At 48.3% G+C, this 13290-nt stretch overlaps 1 long non-coding RNA gene across 1 annotated transcript; it reads right to left on the bottom strand.

Annotated features, from left to right (window-relative positions):
* Window positions 1–2241: 2241 nt before the first annotated feature.
* LOC125740850 (uncharacterized) lies at window positions 2242–3085 on the bottom strand. The gene is made up of 2 exons (XR_007397791.1): window positions 2872–3085; window positions 2242–2392 (listed from the first exon to the last, which is right to left on the bottom strand). It is a non-coding gene; the product is annotated as an uncharacterized LOC125740850 (long non-coding RNA).
* Between the last annotated feature and the right edge of the window lie 10205 nt (window positions 3086–13290).

Consider the following 13290-nt stretch of genomic DNA (forward strand, 5'->3'; position numbering starts at 1 on the left):
TATGAAATGTCCAATGTGGGCCTTGCTAACGCAGTCATATATTCCCAGTGCTCTCATACAAGTATCCATGATCCATGATTCCTTTCATGCTTTCAGATTGGACTTACCAACCAGCTCATACATTCTGGCCAGCAGTAACTCAGTAACTTATCATTTATAAGGAATTACAGGATCCCATTTTCTCCGTCTTTGTTCTTACTTGGTGATATAACACAGATTGGTCACTGCAGAAAATATAAAAATCCTTTATTAATCTGTTTAACTATCGGCAAGAAATCTGTCCTAGTGAACAGGAAATCTGAAACTTATTGAGCACTCAACAATGGAAAACTCTTTTCTTGGAACAAATTCTTACAGAAATCTCAAATTGCTTCAATCACAACAGAATTCTTTAATAATGCACAAAACGCACATTTTACACAATGGAATCCATTCACATACAGACACCACTATTAGCTGGATGGCACAACAGAGAATGTGTCCCACTGACTCCTAATCTGTCGGCATGCGCTTGTGTGCATTTATTTTCATATTTTGTGTTGTTCTTGCTTCTTATGATCATTACTATCGTTATATTGTCATTATTTGTTTGGTACTTATATGTCAAACACCTCATTGCCATATTTACCTATGAAGCAGTAATTTTGCCACTTCTGTCCCCTCTTCCTTACTCTCTTTTCTTTATATACTTGGGTTGATGTGGCCACAAACTTTTCTCTTTTCATTAATATCATCTTTATATATATATATATATATATATATATATATATATATATATATTACAGTTATACCAGCTCTCATCATCCAAAACCATTATATATATGCAGCATTGTCTTCCTTTCTTTCTTCTTTCTCTCTCCTTCTTTCTCCCAATGTTGACATCACCAGCCTGCTAATCCCGCCACCGGGGTTGGATCGACCAGTGTCCTGGGGATGAGCCTCCAAGCTGGTCTGGCCTTCCCACCTACTGATCTCTCCTGCTCCGGGCTGGACCAGCTGGCATGACCTGCTTTTTCTAATGCATGACACCAGATCAGTGTTCTCTCTCCCACTCATACACACGAAACGAAAAAACACACAAACAAACTCCATCCTAGACAGGGGTAGCAGGTCGCATTCGGCGTGGTCTGCCTGTGCCGGGGTTTACATGGGGGGTGCTGTCCTGGGGGCTGCCATGCCTCTCCCTCTGCTCCGCTCACGGTGCACGGCGGCCCAAACTGCGTTGAGCAAACAACAACCTTCCCCCCATCAATCTTCCTTTAGCTCCCACCTCTCCACTCTTCCATCTCTACCCCCTGATGTGTTACTTGTATCTTCACTAACACAGAAACACACTCTTGCTCACACACAACACATGCCCACCATTAAGGGGTAAATACAGAATGCAGCCTCAGTAGTCTACAGATGTTCACTACATCACAACGCCAAATGATTCATTGTATTATTATTGTTATTTAGTTGAATTTATTATTCTTCTATTTTCTTCTGTTCTATCTTTCCTTCTGTATTTCCCTGAAAAAAAGAGAGCTTATGAGACACATATCCATACATCAAGACAAGGGTTGCGGTTATTTGCTTTCTGTTGCCCCGTAAACATTTGCTAATTTATTTGATATTTGATTTGACTCTAATTTATACATATAACTATAAGTATGTCCAGTCTTCTCATGGCATGCGGTTGTGAGCTACCAGCTGGCGAGATGAGGCTCAGCTCGCAGACTCTCAGCTCCTGCCTCAGCTAGCAGCTCAGTTCTACTCGCAGCTCCACAACTGCACAAAGCTACTTTTCGGTCCCTCGCTTACTGTGTGAAGCCACTCTACCCTCCAATGCACTGGTGAGGGAAAACCCTACAGGGTTTTCATTACTAGACAATGAGTTCAGCAGCGTGGCTCAAGGCATTAGAGTTTGCGGCCTCTTAGCTCGCGGGTCATGGCTCGGGCCACGGCTTCCTAGCTCATGGGACGTGGCTCGGCTCACTGCCTCCAAGCTCACGGGGCGTAGCTCATCTTGGGGCATCCCAGTTTGCGAGACGTGGCTCAGCACACAGCCTCCTAGCTCGCATCACGTGGCACAGCTAGCAGCCTTCCGGCTCATGCCACGCAGCTCTGTTCATGGCCTCCCACCTCACACCATCCTCGAGTGAAATGATGACAGAAATCTTTACCCTCCAGAGTATTTATAATTTTGGTTGTGGTGGGGTTCTAGGCACAACACTGTCTAAATGTCACTTTCCACAAAAGGGAGTCCGAGGAATCTTTTATTTTGAGAGAAGATTTGTTAGTCTCTGAGTCTAACTGGGTTTGGTTCCAGATGAGAGGACAGGATGACAACCTGTTGGACGCTGTAGAGTATGAGTTCAGAAATTTGGCTCAAGGCAGTACAGGTTACGGCCTTTTAGCTAACGGGTCATGGCTCGGGCCACGGTTTCCTAGCTCGTGGGACGTGGCTCAGCTCACTGCCTCCAAGCTCACGGGGCGTAGCTCATCTTGGGGCATCCCAGTTTGCGAGACGTGGCTCAGCACACAGCCTCCTAGCTCGCATCACGTGGCACAGCTAGCAGCCTTCCGGCTCATGCCACGTAGCTCTGTTCATGGCCTCCCACCTCACACCATCCTCGAGTGGAATGATGACAGAAATCTTTACCCTCCAGAGTATTTATAATTTTGGTTGTGGTGGGGTTCTAGGCACAACATTGTCTAAATGTCACTTTCCACAAAAGGGAGTCCGAGGAATCTTTTATTTTGAGAGAAGATTTGTTAGTCTCTGAGTCTAACTGGGTTTGGTTCCAGATGAGAGGACAGGATGACAACCTGTTGAACGCTTTAGAGTATGAGTTCAGAAATTTGGCTCAAGGCGGTACAGGTTACGACCTTTTAGCTAACGGGTCATGGCTCGGGCCACGGCTTCCTAGTTCGTGGGACGTGGCTCAGCTCACTGCCTCCTAGCTCACGGGACGCGGCTCAGCTTGGGGCATCCCAGCTTGCGAGACGTGGCTCAGCTCGTGGCCTCTCAGCTCACGGCTTCCTAACTCACGACACGCAGCACAGCCTGCGGCCTCATAGCTCGCGTCATGCGGCTCAGCTTGCTGCCTTATTGCTCACGCTACACGGCCCAGCTCGTGGCCTTCCAGCTCAAGCCACGCTGCTCAATGTCTGGTCTCCCAACTCACACCATCCTCGAGTGAAAGGATGACAGAAATCTTTACCCTCCAGAGTTTTTATCATTTTGGTTGTGGTGGGGTTTTAGGCACAACGTTGTCTAAAAGTCACTTTCCCAAAATGGAGTTCGAGGAGTCTTTTATTTTGAGAGAAGATTTGTTAGTCTCTGAGTCTGACTGGGTTTGGTTCCAGATGAGAGGACAGGATGACAACCTGTTGGACGCATTAGAGTATGAGTTCAGAAATTTGGCTCAAGGCGGTACAGGTTACGGCCTTTTAGCTAACGGGTCATGGCTCGGGCTACGGCTTCCTAGCTCGTGGGACGTGGCTCAGCTCACTGCCTCCTAGCTCACGGGACGCGGCTCAGCTTGGGGCAACCCAGCTTGCGAGATGTGGCCCAGCTCGTGGCCTTCTAGCTCATGCCACACTGCTCGATTTCCGGCCTCACACCGTCCTTGAGTGAAATGATAACAGAAATCTTTACCCTCCAGAGTTTTTATCATTTTGGTTGCGGGGGGTTCTAGGCACAACGTTGTCTAAATGTCACTTTCCCAAAATGGAGTCCGAGGAATCTTTTGTTTTGAGAGAAGATTTGTTAGTCTCTGAGTCTAACTGGGTTTGGTTCCAGATGAGAGGACAGGATGACAACCTGTTGGACGCTGTAGAGTATGAGTTCAGAAATTTGGCTCAAGGCAGTACAGGTTACGGCCTTTTAGCTAACGGGTCATGGCTCGGGCCACGGTTTCCTAGCTCGTGGGACGTGGCTCAGCTCACTGCCTCCAAGCTCACGGGGCGTAGCTCATCTTGGGGCATCCCAGTTTGCGAGACGTGGCTCAGCACACAGCCTCCTAGCTCGCATCACGTGGCACAGCTAGCAGCCTTCCGGCTCATGCCACGCAGCTCTGTTCATGGCCTCCCACCTCACACCATCCTCGAGTGAAATGATGACAGAAATCTTTACCCTCCAGAGTATTTATAATTTTGGTTGTGGTGGGGTTCTAGGCACAACATTGTCTAAATGTCACTTTCCACAAAAGGGAGTCCGAGGAATCTTTTATTTTGAGAGAAGATTTGTTAGTCTCTGAGTCTAACTGGGTTTGGTTCCAGATGAGAGGACAGGATGACAACCTGATGGACGCTGTAGAGTATGAGTTCAGAAATTTGGCTCAAGGCAGTACAGGTTACGGCCTTTTAGCTAACGGGTCATGGCTCGGGCCACGGTTTCCTAGCTCGTGGGACGTGGCTCAGCTCACTGCCTCCTAGCTCACGGGACGCGGTTCAGCTCGTGGCCTCTCAGCTCATAGCTTCCTAACTCACGACACGCAGCTCAGCCTGCGGCCTCATAGCTCGCGTCACGTGGCTCAGCTCGCTGCCTCATTGCTCACGCCACATGGCCCAGCTCGTGGCCTTCTAGCTCATGCCACACTGCTCGATTTCCGGCCTCACACCGTCCTTGAGTGAAATGATAACAGAAATCTTTACCCTCCAGAGTTTTTATCATTTTGGTTGCGGGGGGTTCTAGGCACAACGTTGTCTAAATGTCACTTTCCACAAAATGGAGTCCGAGGAGTCTTTTATTTTGAGAGAAGATTTGTTAGTCTCTGAGTCTGACTGGGTTTGGTTCCAGATGAGAGGACAGGATGACAACCTGTTGGACGCATTAGAGTATGAGTTCAGAAATTTGGCTCAAGGCGGTACAGGTTACGGCCTTTTAGCTAACGGGTCATGGCTCGGGCCACGGCTTCCTAGCTCGTGGGACGTGGCTCAGCTCACTGCCTCCTAGCTCACGGGACGCGGCTCAGCTTGGGGCAACCCAGCTTGCGAGACGTGGCCCAGCTCGTGGACTTCCAGCTCAAGCCACGCTGCTCTATTTCCGGCCTCCCACCTCACACCATACTTGAGTGAAATGATGACAGAAATCTTTACCCTCCAGAGTTTTTATCATTTTGGTTGCGGGGGGTTCTAGGCACAACGTTGTCTAAATGTCACTTTCCCAAAATGGAGTCCGAGGAATCTTTTGTTTTGAGAGAAGATTTGTTAGTCTCTGAGTCTGAATGGGTTTGGTTCCAGATGAGAGGACAGGATGACAACCTGTTGAACGCTATAGAGTATGAGTTCAGAAATTTGGCTCAAGGCGGTACAGGTTACGACCTTTTAGCTAACGGGTCATGGCTCGGGCCACGGCTTCCTAGTTCGTGGGACGTGGCTCAGCTCACTGCCTCGTAGCTCACGGGACGCGGCTCAGCTTGGGGCATCCCAGCTTGCGAGACGTGGCTCAACACGTGGCCTCTCAGCTCACGGCTTCCTAACTCACGACACGCAGCTCAGCCTGCGGCCTCATAGCTCGCGTCATGCGGCTCAGCTTGCTGCCTTATTGCTCACGCTACACGGCCCAGCTCGTGGCCTTCCAGCTCAAGCCACGCTGCTCTATGTCTGGTCTCCCAACTCAACCAATCCTCGAGTGAAAGGATGACAGAAATCTTTACCCTCCAGAGTTTTTATCATTTTGGTTGTGGTGGGGTTTTAGGCACAACGTTGTCTAAAAGTCACTTTCCCAAAATGGAGTTCGAGGAGTCTTTTATTTTGAGAGAAGATTTGTTAGTCTCAGAGTCTGAATGGGTTTGGTTCCAGATGAGAGGACAGGATGACAACCTGTAGGACGCTTTAGACTTTGAGTTCAGGAATGTGGCTCAAGGCGGTACAGGTTACGGCCTTTTAGCTTGTGGGTCATGGCTCGGGCCAAGGCTTCCTAGCTCGTGGGACGTGGCTCAGCTCACTGCCTCCTAGCTCACGGGACGCGGCTCAGCTTGGGGCATCCCAGCTTGCGAGACGTGGCTCAGCTCGTGGCCTCTCAGCTCACAGCTTCCTAACTCACGACACGCAACTCATCCTGCGGCTTCGTGGCTCGCGTCACGCGGCTCAGCTCGCTGCCTCATTGCTCAAGCCACATAGCCCAGCTCGTAGCCTTCCAGCTCATGCCACGCTGCTCGATTTCCGGCCTCCCACCTCACACCATCCTTGAGTGAAATGATGACAGAAATCTTTATCCTCCAGAGTTTTTATAATTTTGGTTGCGGGGGGTTCTAGGCACAACGTTGTCTAAATGTCACTTTCCCAAAATGGAGTCCGAGGAATATTTTGTTTTGAGAGAAGATTTGTTAGTCTCTGAGTCTAACTGGGTTTGGTTCCAAATGAGAGGACAGGATGACAACCTGTTGAATGCTTTAGAGTATGAGTTCAGAAATTTGGCTCAAGGCGGTACAGGTTACGGCCTTTTAGCTAATGGGTCATGGCTCGGGCCACGGCTTCCTAGCTCGTGGGACGTGGCTCAGCTCACTGCCTCCTAGCTCACAGGACGCAGCTCAGCTTGGGGCATCCCAGCTTGCGAGACGTGGCTCAGCTCGTGGCCTCTCAGCTCACGGCTTCCTAACTCACGACACGCAGCTCAGCCTGCGGCCTCATAGCTCGCGTCATGCGGCTCAGCTTGCTGCCTCATTGCTCACGCTACACGGCCCAGCTCGTGGCCTTCCAGCTCAAGCCACGCAGCTTTGTTTGCGGCTTCCCACCTCACACCACCCTCGAGTGAAAAGATGACAGAAATCTTTACACTCCAGAGTTTTTATCATTTTGGTTGCGGGGGGTTCTAGGCACAACGTTGTCTAAATGTCACTTTCCCAAAATGGAGTCCGAGGAATATTTTGTTTTGAGAGAAGATTTGTTAGTCTCTGAGTCTAACTGGGTTTGGTTCCAGATGAGAGGACAGGATGACAACCTGTTGGACGCTGTAGAGTATGAGTTCAGAAATTTGGCTCAAGGCGGTACAGGTTACGGCCTTTTAGCTAACGGGTCATGGCTCGGGCCACGGCTTCCTAGCTCGTGGGACGTGGCTCAGCTCACTGCCTCCTAGCTCACGGGACGCGGCTCAGCTTGGGGTATCCCAGCTTGCGAGACGTTGCTCAGCTCGTGGCCTCTCAGCTCACGGCTTCCTAACTCACGACACGCAGCTCAGCCTGCGGCCTCATAGCTCGCGTCATGCGGCTCAGCTTGCTGCCTCATTGCTCACGCTACACGGCCCAGCTCGTGGCCTTCCAGCTCAAGCCACGCTGCTCTATGTCTGGTCTCCCAACTCACACCATCCTCGAGTGAAATGATGACAGAAATCTTTACCCTCCAGAGTATTTATCATTTTGGTTGTGGTGGGGTTTTAGGCACAACGTTGTCTAAAAGTCACTTTCCCAAAATGGAGTTCGAGGAGTCTTTTATTTTGAGAGAAGATTTGTTAGTCTCTGAGTCTGAATGGGTTTGGCTCCAGATGAGAGGACAGGATGACAACCTGTAGGACGCTTTAGACTTTGAGTTCAGGAATGTGGCTCAAGGCGGTACAGGTTGCGGCCTTTTAGCTCGCGGGTCATGGCTCGGGCCACGGCTTCCTCGCTCGTGGGACGTGGCTCAGCTCACTGCCTCCTAGCTCACGGGATGCGGCTCAGCTTGGGGCAACCCAGCTTGCGAGACGTGGCCCAGCTCGTGGCCTTCCAGCTCAAGCCACGCAGCTTTGTTTGCGGCTTCCCACCTCACACCACCCTCGAGTGAAATGATGACAGAAATCTTTACCCTCCAGAGTTTTTATCATTTTGGTTGTGGTGGGGTCCTAGGCACAACGTTGTCTAAATGTCACTTTCCCGAAATGGAGTCCGAAGAGTCTTTTATTTTGAGAGAAGATTTGTTAGTCTCTGAGTCTGACTGGGTTTGGTTCCAGATGAGCGGACAGGATGACAACCTGTTGGACGCTTTAAACTATGAGTTCAGGAATGTGGCTCAAGGCGGTACAGGTTGCGGCCTTTTAGCTAACGGGTCATGGCTCGGACCACAGCTTCCTAGCTCATGGGACATGGCTCAGCTCACTGCCTCCTAGCTCACGGGACGCGGCTCAGCTTGGGGCATCCCAGCTTGCGAGACATGGCTCAGCTCATGGTCTCTCAGCTCACGGCTTCCTAACTCACGACACGCAGCTCAGCCTGCGGCCTCATTGCTCACGTCACGCGGCTCAGCTCGCTGCCTCATTGCTCACGCCACACGGCCCAGCTCGTGGCCTTCCAGCTCATGCCACGCAGCTTTGTTTGCGGTCTCCCACCTCACACCACCCTCGAGTGAAAGGATGACATAAATCTTTAACCTCCAGAGTTTTTATCATTTTGGTTGTGGTGGGGTTCTAGGCACAACGTTGTCTAAATGTCACTTTCCACAAAATGGAGTCCGAGGAGTCTTTTATTTTGAGAGAAGATTTGTTAGTCTCTGAGTCTGACTGGGTTTGGTTCCAGATGAGAGGACAGGATGACAACCTGTTGGACGCATTAGAGTATGAGTTCAGAAATTTGGCTCAAGGCGGTACAGGTTACGGCCTTTTAGCTAACGGGTCATGGCTCGGGCCACGGCTTCCTAGCTCGTGGGACGTGGCTCAGCTCACTGCCACCTAGCTCACGACACGCGGCTCAGCCTGCGGCCTCATAGCTCGCATCACGCGGCTCAGCTCGCGGCCTCATTGCTCACTCCTCGCGGCTCAGCTCGCGGCCCCATTGCTCACTCCACGCGGCTCAGCTCGCAGCCTCATTGCGCGGCCTCATTGTGCACTCCACGCGGCTCAGCTCGCGGCCTCATTGCGCGGCCTCATTGCGCACTCCACGCGGCTCAGCTCCTGGCCTCATTGCTCACGCTCAGCTCGCGGCCTCATTGCTCACGCTCAGCTCGCGGCCTCATTGCTCACTCCACGCGGCTCAGCTCGCGGCATCATTGCTCACTCCACGCGGCTCAGCTCGCGGCATCATTGCTCACTCCACGCGGCTCAGCTCGCGGCATCATTGCTCACGCTCAGCTCGCGGCATCATTGCTCACGCTCAGCTCGCGGCATCATTGCTCACGCTCAGCTCGCGGCCTCTTTGCTCACGCCACACGGCTCAGCTCGCAGCCTCAATGCTCACGACACGCGACCTCATTGCTCACGCCAAGCGGCTCAGCTCGCGGCCTCATTGCTCACGCTCCGCTCGCGGCCTCATAGCTCACGCCAAGCGGCTCAGCTCACGGCCTCATCGCTGACGCCAAGCGGCTCAGCTCGCCGCCTCAATGCTGACGCCAAGCGACTCAGCTCGCCGCCTCAATGCTGACGCCAAGCGACTCAGCTCGGCGCCTCAATGCTGACGCCAAGCGGCCTCAACGCTCATGCTAAGCGGTTCGGCCCACGGCCTCAATGCTCACAACACGGGGCCTCATTGCTCACGCCAAGCGGCTCAGCTCGCCGCCTCATCGCTCACGCCAAGCGGCTCAGCTCACGTCCTCATTGCTCACGCAATCCACCTTAACTCTAACAAGTTATTCAGCTAAGCAAAAAATCTTGCTTTGTGAAGTACCTCTAATTTCAGCCCTATTGAAAATTCGTGGGTTATGCCGGGTCCATGCTAGTTTAAATAAACTAGAAATTCTGCAAAGAAGTGTGGTCAAATTTTTAGCCCGAATTATGCCAGAAGCTTGCTAATGACTACCAAAATATTATGGTTGATGCCTGTTGTACTTGTGTATATAAACTTGTGACTACAACTAAAATTTGTTTTTGTAAAGGGATCAAAGGGGTCAAAACTAAGAAGGAGACAAAGTAACTAAGAGAACAAAATGATCTACAAAAGGAAACTAGCTGCAGGGGAACAGGCAGGAATCAAAAACAGCAGAAACAACTGGCAACAACAACATCAGCAGCAACAAGACATCAGCAGCAACAAGAACATCAGCAGCAACAAGAATATGATCATCAGCAGCATCAGCAGCAGCAGCAGCAGCAGCAGCAGCAGCAGCAGCAGCAGCAGCAGCAGCAGCAAATACAACAGACCTACAACAATGACTCCACCAGAAACAGAGCAGGATCGAGAACTTAAATACAGAGAGCTAACAAGGATAATGCAGGACAGGTGAGAACAATTAACAAGGGCTGGCAAAACAGACAATAGGTGAGATGAGTAATTGAATCAAGGAACTCAGAATTAAAAGGGAAACTAAGAACTGACAAAGAAACAAGGAAACAGAATCTAAACATGGGGGGGGGATTAAGGCAGGTACAGGGGGACCAGGATGGACACCTGCTGGCCAAACCGGGAGAAGATACCAAAGACTGGGGCAAACAGGCGCTGACCCTGACACATTGTGCCCTATATGACCTCTAGACTCATTTCAAACCCTAAATTTAATGCCACACCAAACCCTAATTCTAGCTGTCACCCTACTCTATACCACCTATAATAGTAACCTTAACCACATCTGTAATACCAAGTGTATCCTAGACTTTTAGCATAATACCAGCCCAAACACTACTGTCAGCCCAAATACTCGTGTACAAAATGAAGACTCTTAACAGCAAACACTAAACAAGCACTTTATATGGTCACCACACTGTTTGGGGGGCTGCCAAATTTTACATCCTCTGAGTTGCACTGACCCAGGTAAAAATAGATCTATTATTGCTTTTATTTTTTATCATCATATTTTATTCTCTTAGCTTATTTTAATTATTTTTATGTATTTTATATCATAATTCTTCATATTAGGTCTTTCCTTTTTGACTAATAAAAATACGGGAGGAATCCACTGAAATATAGGGACAGCAAGTCCATGCACACAATGTTGGGGTCGGTTAGGACCTCGTGATATTGCAGCTGCTAAGTAAAATTGCTAATTACTAAGGCGCGACAGCGGAGCCCTAGACATTCACCATCTCCAACTAAACTTTTCTAAGACTAAGCAAAACATCTGGTACTCAATCAGCTGAAATACTCCAATGCTACAACTTCGTCTGTCTTCATTGCCTCCACATAGGTGCTTGCAACATGATTAGTGGAAACGGCACCGTCTATGGTCAGCATGCCAACCTCATCTGCTGATCCTAATGTCTTCAGTTTGAGTCCGATGTCCCGGTCCAGTCATGGATATAGCGCGCAGCACAGCTCACATACTTTTTCCATCTTCATCCGATCCGTTCAAAACTAAGAAGTCTGGTATTCAGTCAGCCCAAACGCTCCAAAAATACACAGTACCTTGCCTCTCTTCACTGGCTCTCTGGAGATGCTGGCATCAAGTTCAGAGTAATGGAATGACACCTAACTATAGCTACTTTCACCCACCTACTGTACGTCCTGTCTCTCTGTGGCGTGTGACGTATAAGTTCTAAAACTGCGTCAACACAGCTGCCCGTCATATCGCGATAAAACCCTATAGCCAATAAGAAACAGGATTACGTAAATACAGGATAATCTTGCAAAACAAATACGTTTCACCGCCCTTTCAAATAAAAACAGAAATGCAGTCCACATGTAAGTTCATTTTACCACTGCTTTGACCAAGCAATTATTAACTAAATATAACCATGGGTCACTTACAGATTCACAAAAAAGCTGTACTAACTAGTAAAAGTCATTTTAGTAGCAGCAGCTAGTCGCCTTACTAATCGTTACTTCCCACTTATTTTCATCTATTTACTATTTTGCATAAAAAGAGAGATTGGTATCGTTTGAAACTAAGCATCCAATCAGAATCCCCCAGTTCCACCCTGTGTTCCGGTGTCTCGTATTTCCCGAGTCCCGTATTTCTTTAGATTGATAGTAGCATCCCTACTCCTACTAATAGTAATTGTTGCGTTATCAGTGTATTTTATTCTAATTAATTCTAATTATTTTAATTGTACTTTTACAGTTTGTTAATCTTTGAAGCGATTATTTGTATTGTAGCGCATTTCCCAGCATGCCCCGCGCGCAAGTTGTAAGTAGCCCTTGTTGTGTCATTATTGTTAATGTTACTGGTTACATTTCCTTATTGTTGCGTGTGTGTTTACCTGTGTCTCGTGTGTAATTAGTAAAGACCGTGTATGCGTCTTACAGTTCGGCGTCTGACAACCTTGTGTTTCCTGTACGTAATTGATTGGATGCGCTTTGCTTGTTTGATGTAGTTATTTTCAGGTCAGCTAATATAGAGCGTGTTCTCTCCGGCCAGCTAGTCTCCGTGATTCTTTCTGCTGCTGCGATGCCTCCGTACCCCCGACTCCGCATTATGTAATTTCAACTGCATTTGGTGACCATTGCTACCGGGATAGGCTCCAGACCCCCCGCGACCCAGTAGGATAAGCGGTTTGGAAAATGGATGGATGGATGGATGGATGTTAACAAAAAAAATGTGAAGAAATAACATCTGAAGAGATGCTGCTTATCTCTGTGCCATCTCTCTATCAGAAAGTTTGTGTTTAACCTGCAATAATGTTGTTTCTAAGGAAAATTTTATTATTATTAAGTCTGTGTTCAAGGAATGAAAACGAGAATTGATTGTCAGGGAGGGACAAATTTGAAGCTGGTCCAATCAGAAGCAGCATCTTTAGTTCGTGTTTATTGCATGTGAACATGATTGGATATTGTTGATCTAACTGCCTTCAAACCCGTAAACCATGTATCTGTCTGTCTAAGGGAAACTACACAGTTCTGTCTGTAAAGTCTGTCTGTAAATCCTTATGCCATTTTGTCTTTGTTAGGCAGTATTACGGTAATGCTTAATACTGCAGTGTTTGGGGTAAATATGTGTCTTTGAAACATTGAGGCATGTAAATCTATTCTAGTAGACCCTAAAAATAAAGTTTTGAACAGTGAAAGTGAGCATAATAATGTTCTTTTAAGCAACACTAGGTTGCTGTCCATGGTGCTGAAAACCTGGATTGGCAAATCTTACATTAAATTCCTTTACCTAATTTAACTGTAATCCTCTTATATCGTTGCCAATGATGCTCTTAGAAGTATACAGATGTGGGTATAGAAATGATTACAGTGGGTAATAGGTGATTTAGATGAACTTTTTAAATTTGACATCCAAAAGGCTTTGGAAAATCACAATAATGCTTCGTCTGGACAATAAAGTTTCTCTCCGTCTCTCTTGCTAGTTATTTATCGTTACCCCCCAGTGAAGGAGGAGTCAAATGCACAAGCTCATTGAAGGAGATTTAAGGTTCAAACACATTAAAAGCTTTTTTATGTGAACATTATAAAACAGATTAATACACATTAAGCAGTTTGAAACTTTACATTCAGACCTACATCAGTCCGAAAAAGCAGGCGA

This window comes from Brienomyrus brachyistius, chromosome 4 (genome assembly GCF_023856365.1).
Source record: "Brienomyrus brachyistius isolate T26 chromosome 4, BBRACH_0.4, whole genome shotgun sequence".
Classification (NCBI taxonomy): domain Eukaryota; kingdom Metazoa; phylum Chordata; class Actinopteri; order Osteoglossiformes; family Mormyridae; genus Brienomyrus; species Brienomyrus brachyistius.